Source organism: Lipotes vexillifer, unplaced genomic scaffold (assembly GCF_000442215.2).
Source record: "Lipotes vexillifer unplaced genomic scaffold, Lipotes_vexillifer_v1.1 scaffold1068, whole genome shotgun sequence".
In the NCBI taxonomy this organism is placed as follows: domain Eukaryota; kingdom Metazoa; phylum Chordata; class Mammalia; order Artiodactyla; family Lipotidae; genus Lipotes; species Lipotes vexillifer.
Window position 1 is genome coordinate 1,691,191 of NW_006789049.1, and position 14,223 is coordinate 1,705,413.

Consider the following 14,223-nt stretch of genomic DNA (forward strand, 5'->3'; position numbering starts at 1 on the left):
AATTGCATAGTTTATTTCTCTCTGAGTTTCCACATGCAATCCATCAGCAAGCCTTTTTTTAACTCTATCTTTAAAAATGTAGCCTGAATTGAGTAATTTCTTGCTGCTAAAAAAAAAAAAAAAAAAGCCTTCACCTTAATCCAAACCACCCTAACTTTTTACTAGAACTGAAGTGTCTACCTACTAGCTGGTTTCTCTGCTCCCACTCTTGACCTCTTAAAGCCTGTTCTCCACTAAAAAGATATATTTTTAAAAATTAAACTTGATTCTTTCAGTTTCTGCTTAAAATCTTCCAATGACTTTCTACTCAAGCTAAAATAAAATCCATACTCTTTACCATGGACTACTAGGCCTTGTCTATTCAACATTTACCTACTTTCCCCACAGATCTCTCTGTTCCACTCATATCAGCCTTGCCTCCACTTCTTACACATTCTAAGACCATTTTCATTTTAGTGGCTTTACATCTGCTGAGGCTTCTTCCTGGAATTTCCTTGCCCTAGAGCTCTCAATGACTGGTTCTGTCTAATCCTCCAGGTCTCAACTCAACCTCTGAAGAGGTCATCACCTCTTCACAGAAGCCTCCCCTATTTAAAGTAAACCACTCTCTTCTCCCAGTCATAGGCCATTACTTTACCCTGTGCACTGATTCCTTTTATAGAACTTATTACTATTTGAAGTGAGATTTTTTTATGGATTTATTTTTAATTTAAATTCTGTCTTCACCCTCTGTTAAGAGTATATAAGTCATGGAGCTCTGTATTCTCATACACAGAGCTGATCTGAGTACTACTCTCTCCCTTAACACAACATGGCACACGCAGGTAGGCACCCACTAAATGTTTAATAATTTAAAAATCCAAATGCAGCAGGGAGAATCAAGTGTGTATGCAGACCGAGGGTAAGAGAGAAACTTGATGGTGTTCCACCTCTTGGATCCATCCTACACAAGACCTCTTCTATTCTTCCCTTTCCATAGGTTGGCCATGTAAACCAGTAAAAAAAAAAAAAAAAAAAAAAAAAAAAAAAAAAAAAAAAAAAAAAAAAATTTTTTTTTTAAAGTAGTTTGAACTGGGTTCCTATATCTCTTACAACAGGAAGTTAAGACTAATATAACTACTTATCCATGTGCATATGAACATTTTAGCCATGAACCTAAATTGGTTCCTTCTTATGTGGGAAAATTTCTTGGGGTCCTTACACATCTTGGAAAGTGATTAACAGAAATTATTATTGCACATCATTAGAAAGGACTTAGCCAAAGTAGTAGAGAAAACCCAGCCCTGAGTTATTCTGTGTGATGAGGAATGGAAAATTAGTTAAAACTTGCTCATCCTGGCCAATAACTACAGGCTAAATTCAGCTTATTAGGCAGCAACTGGTTATTGAGATTTCCAGAAGAACATTTTCTAAAACAATTAGACTGAATATATATTAACTTCAAGTGACCACACATAGTCTGGGTCTTGGAGGCCTTTTCAAAACTAATACATTTTTCTCTGTCAGAAAAATATTGGATTTGTTGAATTAGCAGTAATATAGTTTTGTCTAAATGGAATTACAGAAGCAAAGCAATGTCCGAGTCATTTTACATTAGTTCCTTTCATACTCTTATACTGTACTATAAAAAAAGCTGCAACCCCTTATTTATTAACTCATCTCCAAACACATTGACCTAGCTATTCCAGCATATGAAAGCTTGCTGAAATCTCTGACCTCTTGTAGACTTCACTGTATGGAATGTCCTTCCTCTACTTTTTTCATTGATGTTTTCTGCTCATCCCTCAGGTATTGTCTCAAATACCACCTCTTTTGAAAGACTTGCCTGTCTATCCTAATTAGATCTCCCTGTTATTATCTGCTTTAGCTGCCTCATTCTTTTCTTTATAGAACTTGTCACAATTTATAATTGGTCTATTATTTGTTTGCACACCTGTCCATGATCTTTTACTTTCTACTAGAAGGAAAGCTCGTCTAGAAGAGCAGAGACCATTTCTATGTTATGCCTCATTCTATCTCCAATTCTTGCTTCATAATAGACACACCAGAAATATGCATCTAATGAATGAATGATCCTAACCAAACCAAAACAGGAAACTGAGACTGAATCCTATAGAAGATAGGGTCTGAGTCTGCTTAATGGGTCTCAATGTAAAACTATCTGTATGAAGGATTGGCCACAAAGTGACACCAACACAAGAAAAGAGTTACTTTTGAATAAGTTACATGCAGGGCATGCAGCTCCATACTCATATGCAGAACTGATCTGACTGGAGTGTTACTCTATGCCCAGCCCCCAATACTACCTATGAGACCCCAGTACCACCCTATGGGGACAGCCCATGTGACCTCTGCTCTGTATCACTGAGGATGAGTAATAATGACGTGAGGAGTAGGATCATATACTATAGGGTTTTCTTCTCAGGAGATAAACTCTTCTATTCTCTTGCCCTGGCAAAGCTTGCTGTCCTTAAAACTGCTTCAGCCAGTCATTTTCAGCTAGGTAGCCATTTAAGTCAGTCCCTTATCTCTTCCAGGATTTGAATTTCAAGCTTGATCAATAAAGTACAGTGATGTCTTCGGAGTCAATCTTGGCTGTGTCACTTTGGGCCAGTTATGTAAATTCTGACTTTCAATTTTCATATTTGAAACTGGGATCAAAGAACACTTCCTACTTTACAGGGTTTTTGTGAGGATTAAATGAGCAACAAAGAATTTAGAACACAGCTTGGTTCACAGTAAACACTCTCCTCTCTATGTAGACCCTCTCCCTGGCTCTTCTAATCTAGTCCCATGGCCCTTCATTGTCAGCTCTCTGTTGACGATGCCCAGAATGCTCTCCCGGACTCCAAATTTGCATGCCCACCTGGTAGGGCACATAACAGCCATCCCAACCTAAACACATTCAAAAATGAGCTATTGACTGTCCCACACTTTCCCCTACATTACCAGTCCTCACTGTCCTCTTCAACTCAGTAAATGGCAATTTCAACTTTTGAATTGCTCAGGCCAAAAATTGTGCATTCATCCTTGATTCCCCCCTGTCTCTCTCCCATGTACATCTGATAGGCAAGTCTGTTGATTCTTACTCTGAAATATACACAGAATTTGACTACTCTTCTCCATCTTCACTGCTATGAACGATTGTGAAAGCCTCCATCAACTTTTCCTTGCATTATCACCAAGTGTCTCCTAATTGATTCCCTGTTTTTACCCTTGTCCGCTCTAGCCAATTCCCCATGGAGACAGCATTGCGGTATTTCTAATATATGAGTTAAATTGCATAAAATATTTTCTTAAATCCACCCAGTGGCTTCTTAGATCACTCAGAGTGAAACCCCAACTTGCCACTATGGTTTGCAAAACCTCACATAACCAGGTCTTGTCACTTACTGGCCCTCAAATCCCCCTCTCTCACTATACTGTAGTCACGCTGGCCTCCGTGTCTGAAAACACACCAAGCATGCTCCTGATGTAGGCTTTTGCACTTGCTCTTCCTTTGACCTAGAATGCTTTTAACAATGCTCTTCATATTTTCCTTTAGCCACACGCTAAATGCCACCAGAAAGGCCTTCTCTAATCACTTTATATGAACTCGCCCCCATCTCCACTAGTCCCACTCTAGTTCTCTTCATAGCAATTATTGCTACCTGGTGGTTTATAATTGGTTGTTTATTTTCTGATTTCCTCTACTAAGGTAGAAAATTCACGAGAGCAAAGACTTATAGCTGTGTTCACTATAATGTCCCCAGTGCCTAATACAGTGTCTGGCTAATAAATATTTGTTAAATAGATAAATTAAAAAATTATTATTACATTTTTGTTGCTTTATCCATTAACCAAAAGCATACCAGGCATCATAAAACAGTATGAGGAAATTATTTTAAGGAAATGTAGGGTCTTTCAGGCACTTCTGGAATTATACGTTAAAAAATTTGTTCTTAAAAAATTAAGCCTCACACATTTGTCCGAGTACTGTCCTATCAGAACTTTCCAAGTTTGGATTCTTAAAACATGCAAGACATCAGGGAACTACAAACACCCATACACATACACACAAATGAATGCATGTAAAACTGGTGAAATCTGAATAAAGTGTGTGGATTTTACCAATGTAAATTTCCTGGTTTTGATATTATACTGTAGTTATACAGTATGTTACAATGGGAAAAGTGAGTGAGGGGTACACAAAATCTCCATGAACATTTTTTTTAAATCTCCTCTAATTCTATTATTATTCCATAATTTTTTAAAAAAGGTGCAAGGCTCCTTGACTCAACTGGCATTCACTGCATATGAGGCTCCAAAGAGACCCTAAAGATATTTTGGACAAGTTAAGAAAACTTCATCTCAAGCTCAAATGTCACCTCCATTGGGAAGTGATCAAAGAACAATATTACTCTCTGAAATTAGAACTAATTACAATTGATGTGAAAAAACTAAGCTTAGTGAACCATGGAAGCATAACTTTAAGAAGTGATTTTCATCATTGTCAGGAATCTAGTGTTGATTTTTTACATGTCTACTCTAAAGAAGAGTATACATTTCATAAGAATTTTGGAAACAGAATAAGAGCAGAAACCTAGAAAGCCTTAGGTTTTAAAACAAACTGAGGTGCTTTTATGTTGTAAATTCCCACCAAGATTCACACAGATCTATCAATGACAAAGGCTCTGAGAAGCTCTTAAGTAAAAATTTGTTTATCCCATCACTTGCCAAACTCACTTGGTTACTGGAGATGAGGGTATCTTTTAGATTTCACCTGAGAGAATAGGGTAGGACTTTTATGACAAAGAAGGTGATATAATGAATTACAGATATATGTATGTATATATCTCAAGACTATGTTAACAGAGGAGATATGGAAGAATAACATGCCAAGAGTCTTCTCCACTCTTTTTTTTTTTTTTTCTTTTTAAAGGAAAACAAGTTTGTTAAACTTTAGAAACAGTTTATTGCTGGGATTTTGACTAGGATTACATTTAACTTATAGATTCCATTAGGAAGAACTGGCATCTTGAAAATATTGACTGTTCCTATCCATGAACATGGAATCTCTCTCCACTTATTCAGTTCTTCTTTGATTTCATTTAACATAGTTTTATAGTTTTCCTCATATAGACCTTGCACATATTTTGCTAGATTTATATCTGAGTATTCTATATATTGGGGTACTACTGTAAGTGATATTATGTTTTTAATTTCTAGTTTGCTTGTTTACTGTTGGTACATAGGGAATCAATGGACTTTTCTATATTAACATTGTATTGGGTTGGCCAAAACGTTCATTCGGGTTTTTCATAAGATGTTATGGAAAACCCAGACGAATTTTTTGGCCAACCAAATATCTTTCAACCTGCTTTAGCTGTTTATTAGTTCCAGGAATTTTTTTGTTGATTTTTTTGGATTTTCTATATAGACGATCATGTCATATGCAACAAAGATAATTTTAGGTCTTCTCTCTCACTCTATATACCTTTTCTTTCCTTTTCTTGGCTTAATGAATTACCAAGAGCTCCCATTACAATGCGGCAAAGGAGTGAAAAGGTACTATACTCGATCTTAGTATGAAATTTTAATTCCCTGATTATTAAATATGATATTAGCTGTACATATTTTGTAGATATTCCTTATCAAGTTGAGAAAGTTCTCCATTCCTAATTTACTGAGATATTTTATCATGAATGAGCATTGAATTTTGACAAATGCTTTTTCTGCACCTATTGATACAATCATCTGCTTTTTCTTTTTTAGTATGTTTTTTGATGGATTACATTAATTAGTTTTCAAATGTTGAACCAGGCTTGCATATATGGGATAAGTTCCACTTGTTTATGATTTATAGCTATATTTATCCATCATTGGATTGATTTGCTAATATTTTGTTGAGGATTTTTTCACCTATGTTCATGAGAGATATTGGCCTATAGTTTTCTTTTCGTGTAATGTCTTTGTCTGGTTTTGGTATCAGGGTGATGCTGACAACACAGACTAAGTTAGGGTGTGTTTCCACTGCTTCTATCCTCTGGAAGAGATTGTAGAAAATTGGTATAATTTCTTCTTTAATGTTTAATAGAATTCACCACTGAATCCACCTGGGTTTGGTGCTCTCTGCTTTGGAAGGTTGTGAATTATTGATCCAATTTATTTAATAGATATAGGCCTATTTCGATCACCTATATTTTCTTGTGTGAGTTTTGGTATAATGTGTCTTTAAAAGAATAGGTTCGTTTAATCTAGGTATCAAATTTGCGGACATAGAGTTTTCATAGTATTCTTCTATTATCCTTGTATTAACCTGGGATCTGTAAGATGTCCCATCTTTCATTTTGGACATTAGTAATTTGTATTCTCTCTCATTTTCTCTTAGTTAGCCTGACTAGAGGCTTTTGACTTTATTGATAATTTTACAGAACAAGCTTTTGGCTTTGTTGATTTTCTCCATTGACATCCTGTTTTCTATTTCATTGATTTATGCTTTAATTCTTATTATTTCCTTTCTTCTGATTTATTAGGATTTAATTTACCCTTCTTTCTCTAGTTTCCTAAATTGGAAACTTAAATTATTGATTTGTAATCTTTCTTCTTTTCTAATATATGCATTCAATGCCATAAATTTCCTTCTAAGCACTGCTTTCACTGCATTCCACAAATTTTGATGAGTGGTGTTTTCATTTTCATTTAGTTCAAAATATTTTAAAATTTATCTCGAGTTTTTTTTTCCTTTGACCCATGTGCTATTTAGAAGCGTACTGTTTAATCCCCACCTAGTTTGTGATTTTTCCAGTTATCTGTTATTGATCTCTAATTTAATTCCATTGTGGTATAAGAGCAGACATTGTATGATTTCTATTATTCTAAATCTTTTAAGGTGAGTTTTATTACCAAGAATGTAGTCTATCTTTGTGAATGTTACATATGAACTTAAGCAAACTGTGCATTCTTCTCTTCTTGGATGAAGCAGTTCCTATGATGGTTTCTGTTCATGAGTCTCTGCTCTAGTGAACCATGACTCCCTGTATTTGACTGTCTATCTCTCCAATCTTGGAGACAAGAGTTTGGCCCTGTGTCCTCCCCTCTCTTATGGATTCAAGAAGAATTGTTGATTTTTCAGTCTGTTCAGATTTTATTGTTGTTAAGACTGAGTGGCAACGTCTAAGCTCCTTGCATGGGGAACAAGAAATCCTCTTCTTCACTCTTTTTAGGTGTTGGTGCATTTGTTCTAATAATTGGTATTAGATTATCTATCAGAAATAGTAGGAAGACATAAAAATATTTTAGACTACTGCAGCTTGCTTTTTTAAATGCAATGTTTTTTGTTTTGATTTGGTTTAATTGCTTTTAATTTTACACATACTAACTCACCTCCTGATCTTCATTTACTTTCCGGAGTACACAAGAAGGAGGTCTACCATTCAAATGAATAACAATATTAAACTTGCGAGATAAACAATTCCCAGCATAATTTTTAGTTAATAAATCATTAACTTGTGAGTTTAGTTAATGTATTTCCCTAGAACTTGATCACTTTTTGATGAATTCATCAAGTCAAATGTCTAAATATTGGCAATTATAAAGTCAGTGTTGAAGGAGATCAGACTCTGGAGATATTATTAATATAATCCTGCCTCCCCTTACCCCAACCACCACTACCAACAATACTGTTATTAAAGTCTTCAGTATCAAGTGGCTGGGTCTTTGGCACTTAGCCACAGTTTTAAATAAATCATGTCCAAATGAATATGTCATGTATTTTACAGGTGATTACTTACATTTAAGTATTTTAAATTGCATCTACCAGGGTCTACCATTTGTCTAGGGGCAACTGTCTCAAGAAGTGACTTGACTTATTTAAATATACCTTTACACTTCTGACATATACCAGAGATGGAAATGTGATACTTGGGTATACAAAACAACATCTGAATGTCTTCATATATATTGTCTAGGGGGAGCAAACCTGCCCAGCATTTTGCTTTGGGGATTTTACTCCACAGAGCATTAGCTGAGATATTTATTAGAATGAGTGATATCTTACATTCCCAGACTTTTCAACAGCTCCCTCCAAGAGCTCGAGAAGTTGTCCCTTGTTTTCCATTGTTGCCAAAGCCTCATATCTCTGGCAATAGTTGGACAATTATTCCAAGGCTCAACTACTTTGATTGGTTCTAACAATTATATTTATCTGATTTGTTGGCATTCTATGAACAGTAAGCATACTCTTTCTGGCTGTCCACCACTCATAAGATTCTAAGATAAACAATAGTAAGCTAACAAATTAGAAAAATATAATTTGGTCTATTTCATAGGCACAACTATCAATGAAATAATTCTTTGCTTTTGAAGTGGCTTTAAGGGCACATGCATCATTACATAGTAATATCATATGATAATAATTTACTTGACAAAATAAAATTATCAGTTTCCAGGAAGTATTCTGAAATGAGTAAAATGTTGAGTTCATGGTGGAAAACAAGCCATTTTAATTAAGGACAGTGTAGGCATCCTGAGCATTTGTGAATGTTCCAATAGGATTGTGTGAATCAGTAAGAACAATTTTGTTTTAAGTTTCAGAGTGTTTCCTTTAATAATCTAAAAATCTGTTCTTTGTTCTTACATGGGTAAATTGTACAAAAATTTACCTGGCCTAATGAGTAGCTAAAAGAATTTGCTCTTTTGTTTGAAAGACTTGGCCTTGACCTCAACAGTTTCACTCCCATAGATTGTTTGGAAAATATATTGCATCCATGAAATAGTACTAGAAAACAAGACTCAAAAAGCTTAAGTGGAGAGCTCTGTGTGAAAATTTACAGGCAATTAATCCTACCATATGTCACACCCTTTGTCAGCCCTGGTCACTTTCTAAATTATAAGCACTGTCAGCCGTCTCTACAATCTGATATTCTGATGTTCATACTTGGCAGCTCTTTCTTTCTCCTGACACAATCTCCCATGGCTCCTTTCTCTGTAATCCTTCTTTGGGACTCTCTGAAATCTCAGGAACATGGAAAAAATGAAAACTCCTCTCTATCTATAGCTGTTCAGAGAACTTTCCTTCTACATTCTTCATAACAAAACCCTGGATTTCCACTGGAGATACAGTATATGTGGTGTCTGAGGAGAACTTCTCAGGAAGTACTGCTCAATCCCTCACAAACCTCACACCTTAAGGCCAGGGAGTGGAGCCTCTCTCTCCATGACCTCCAACTCTTGAGTAAACATCCCATATCTCTAGTGTCTACCCTCTGCACCCTCCCCTCTGAGGCATCTTCTACTGATTTCTTGGTCAGTCTGCAAACATCCCCTGAAACTGTATCCCCAGGGAAAGCCAGGCTGGGCAGGTGCAGCAGGGTGGGAGCAGCAACCCTTGTGAAACTTTGGCTTTATTTATTTGCCTATTTGTCTCTAAGTCTTGACTCTACGGTTCTTGATGGCAGGTGACTTGCTTAATTTATCCTTATTTCCCCAGTGACTGGCATACAGTCTGACACTTGCATTTGATAAAGGATTGTTGGAAGGATTAATGAATGACAGAATAACATCACTGTTACTCTATCTGTTATAATAGCTAACTTTTCGGGAGTTCTTACTACATAGCAGGCTTTGCCCTAAGCAATTTACATGCATTGGCTCCAAGAAATCTTCACAACCATAAATCAAGTGAGGATTAGGAAATTTAGAGAGTTTAAGTAACTTATATCACCCACGTAACACAGTTCACATAGTGTGGAACTGGAATTCGAACCAAGGCAGATTGTTTCCAGAGTCTACGTTCCTAAAAACTACCAGCACAGTGAATGAAGAACAGCTCTGTACCTAAAAGAGTTCCACCTCTTTTTTAGCCCAGAGGATGGGCTTATGGTGATTGGAGCAGGTGTCCCACAAGAGCATCCACAGCTCTGGGACAGTATCAGCCTCAGAGAATGGAAGTTGGCATGGTGGAGGCCACATAACCTGGCCCCATGGAGAGAAGCCAAAGTCTTTAGGATCAGGAGGACAGTCGCCTCTGTGAGGGTATTTTGGATTCCTGCTACTTATCACAGGCTAAAAAAGAAGAAGGGAGAGTGAAACAGGAAGGAGTTTGAAAAGCACAGAAACAATAAGAACAAAACACCAAAAGCAACTAATACAAGTAATATTTACATGTGGAAGGATGAGCAGAGTATAAAGTTCTAATAGCTAAAGTTTTCAGTGATCACAGAGGAAGAGATTGAGGGAGCAGAGACTCATGTGAGAGGCAGGAGTCTGAGCTGAGAAAAGAGGAACAGGGGACTCCTTCCACCATGTGAGGTCATAGCAAAAAGGCACCAGCTATGAACCAGGAGGAGGGCCCTCACCCGGCCAGGTTGGCACCTTGATCTTGGTCTTCCAGCTTCCAGAACTGTGAGCAATAAATGTCTGCTGCTTATAAGCCAGAAAAAAAAAAAAAAGAGGAACATGGAAAGACAGGGTCTGGGAGAGTGAGAATAAAGTGAGGGCCAGTGTTTGTACATTATAGGAATGTAAAGTAGGTGTTTGGAGATGGCCGATAGACAAATGAAAAGATGCTCAACATCACTAATTATTCAAGAAATGTGAATCAAATCTACAATGAGGTACCACCTCACACTGGTCAGAATGGCTGTCATTAAAAAGTCTACAAATAACAAATGCTGGAGAGGGTGTGGGGAAAAGGGAAGCCTCCTACACTGTTGGTGGGAATGTGAAGTGGTACAACCACTACGGAGAATAGTATGGAGGTTCCTCAAAACACTAAAATAGAGTCGCCATATGATCCAGCAATCCCACTCCTGGGCATACACTGGGAGAAAACTCTAATTTGAAAAGATACAGGCACCCCAATGTTTATAGCAGCACTATTTACAAAAGCTAAGACATGGAAGCAACCTAAATGTCTATCAACAGATGAATGGATAAAGAAGAGGTGGTATATATGTATACAGTGGAATATTACTCAGACATGAAAAAGAATGAAATAATGCCATTTGCAGCTCCATGGGTGGACCCAGAGATTATCATACTAAGCAAAGGAAGTCAGAAAGAGAAAGACAAATCCCTTATAATATCACTTATATGTGGAATCTAAAATATGAAACAAATGAACATATCTATGAAACAAAACCAGAGTTACAAATATAGAGAACAGGCTTGTGGTTGCCAAGGGGGTCGGGGGAGGGGGGAAGGACTGGGAGTTTGGGATTAGCAGATGCAAACTATTATATATAGAATGGATAAACAACAAGGTCCTATTGTATAGCACAGGAAATTATATTCAATATCCTGTAATAAACCACAATGGAAAAGAATATGAAAATAACCAATACTAAGGGAACTTGCACTTCTGGAATGCCTACCTCCATGTAATATGTTGTTCACTTAGTGTATTACAGTGCTAAATTTATAAGTGTTTTATTTAGTATTTTTACTATAATTAATAAGGAAGATATACTTTTATTCAAACTATTATATAGAATGGATAAACAACAAGGTCCTATTGTATAGCACAGGAAATTATATTCAATATCCTGTAATAAACCACAATGGAAAAGAATATGAAAATAACCAATACTAAGGGAACTTGCACTTCTGGAATGCCTACCTCCATGTAATATGTTGTTCACTTAGTGTATTACAGTGCTAAATTTATAAGTGTTTTATTTAGTATTTTTACTATAATTAATAAGGAAGATATACTTTTATTCATGTTGACAAATAAGAAATAAAATCTCACCTCTCTTTTTCAAAAAATAAATAAATAAAGTAGGTGTCTGGGCTCTAAACTCAGTGCCCAGGCAAATTCACTGGGGATCAAATTTACCTTTGAAAATTCTTAAAAATTCTCCATATAATATATATGTGTATATGTATGCAATTGAGTACATTCAACCCTACAGAATCAAGTGTATACAGACTACAGAGTAACATAAGATATAATAGTATGCATATAAAAGTATAATTTTATAATATTTTCATACCGTGAGACAGAGGTCTGCATGCATTGGTTTAATGTATGTTAACTGTTCCTCTGATGATACTCCTGTATTTATTTACGGTGTGCCTTCTGAAAACTCAAAATACTCACATTTAATGTACTCCCATTTGAAAATACTGGTGTCCCCTAAATCACATTTCTTCTGAAGGGAGACAGCCTCCAAAATATTTGCTTAAAATGTGCTTCACTCTTGACCCACTGGGTAGTAGGAGGTTTGCCACCTGTTGTGGAATTAATGTGGTGCTCAGGCTTCCAACATGGGGAAAGTGGTCTGTCAACTCAGTGGAAGGCTAATGTTTATAATGAGCCCTGTATGCCGTGGAGTTTGTATCCAGAAGTATTAAATCCTGAGGTTTGTAAGTTTTTACTCTGATATTGTTCAGCACTTGATGCGTGCACTCGATTACAAAAAAATATATTCTACTAGTATTATTTGATTTTTTTTTTTTTTTTTGCAAACCTCTTTCAATATCAGCTTGTTTACTGAAAATTCCTGGAAGCAACAAAGTGCCATCTGTTTCCTTATCAAATTTCGCCCCCACAATCACAGGCAAAGATCGTTGCTTTTTTTATTCGTGAGGCTGCTTAGAAACAATGTAGTTGTATTCACAGGTCGGCTATGATTAAGTCTCTGATGATGGACCTGGTGAATGAATGAATGAATAAAAGAAAGAAAGGAAGGAAAGAAGGAGAGGAAGGGAAGGAAGGGAAGCAAAGGGAAGCAAAGGGAAGCAAAGGGAAGCAAAGGGAAGCAAAGGAAAGAAAGAGCTTGCCCAAATTCTGAAAACAGCCTGAAAATCAGCTTCCAATCCAGAAACACATCCAAGAGCAAACTCCTCCAGGAAGCATCTCACACACAGACAAACATGTTTAGAATGATGTCTTCTTTGGGGTATATCAACAGCCATGTGACCTGATGGGTCAGTTTCCTGTCACTTAGAAAATTTAGCACAGGGCTGCCTTTGCAGGTGATTTTCCAAAAGTGTAAGAAATGTACAGCATGGTTTTTCAGCCTCAGAAGACTGAGCTAAGACAAATCCTTCCAAAATGGATTTCTTAAGCTAAAAATGTTCAGAGCATCACTCTGCCAGCCCACTAGGGGAAAGTCAATATTCCAATTCTATTAGCTTCAGTGGAAACAAAGAGAGACGTGAACAGACAGTGCAGAGAGTGTCAGAACATACCCTAAGAGAAAGGTGGCCTCTTGGGAAAAAGGAAAAGTGGAGAAGAAAGGAAAAAGCAAAAGCATTAACAACAAAACAAAACACTGTGATTGCTATGACTGTTTACTCTGAGAAAAATACCAGTCTGAAAACAAAAGTCAACTCAATGCTTTTCTTATGGCATTATTTTGCCAAATTGTTGATCAGACCAACCTATTCCATTTAAAATGACCAAGAAAATCTCTTGCAAGCCTCCAAAACAGAAAACAGTTTCATGCGTAGTTTTTAAATTATGCTGGACCTATGTTGACATAAACACTATTCCAAATATCTGGCACAGAACTGAAGTATCATCAATAAGCATGATATTTATTCTGTTCTGAATGATTGGATACATTATGCTTCATGTTAAGATGCTGATTCAGATACAAACATCTTGCTAACCAATTATGTCCTTTAAAACATCAGCTTTATACGGTTCTGTTACGCTTCCTCCATACCCTAAAGTTCTGGCAATATCTGGCTTTCTGTTTGAATTTATTTACTTTTAAAAGCCACTCTGGGCACCTACTATAAGGCTGACACTATAAGAGATATTTCACGTCAATCTTCCTCACTGCTCAGTGGTACAGTTCTCATTAGCCTTTCCATTTGCAAATGAGGAAACTGACACTCCAGAGCTTACTAGTTTTCTCCACATTTGTTTGATTACAAAATAGATGGTTTTTACACCACCATTACAATCCATTCATCACGACGCTTGGTAGCAAACAAAAGGGAACCCTGTGCCCTATGCCTTTGAAAGTGCGAATCTCAGGAGTTTCCAATTGAAACGTAGAAGCAGAGTGAGTCAATCAAAGTGGAATACAGACAACTAAAGGTTAAAATACATGCCCTGAGCTTCCCTGGTGGCGCAGTGGTTGGGAGTCCGCCTGTCGATGCAGGGGACGCGGGTTCGTGCCCCGTTCTGGGAGGATTCCCACGTGCCGCGGAGCGGCTGGGCCCGTGAGCCGTGGCTGCTGGGCCTGCGCGTCCGGAGCCTGTGCTCCGCGGCGGGAGAGGCCGCAG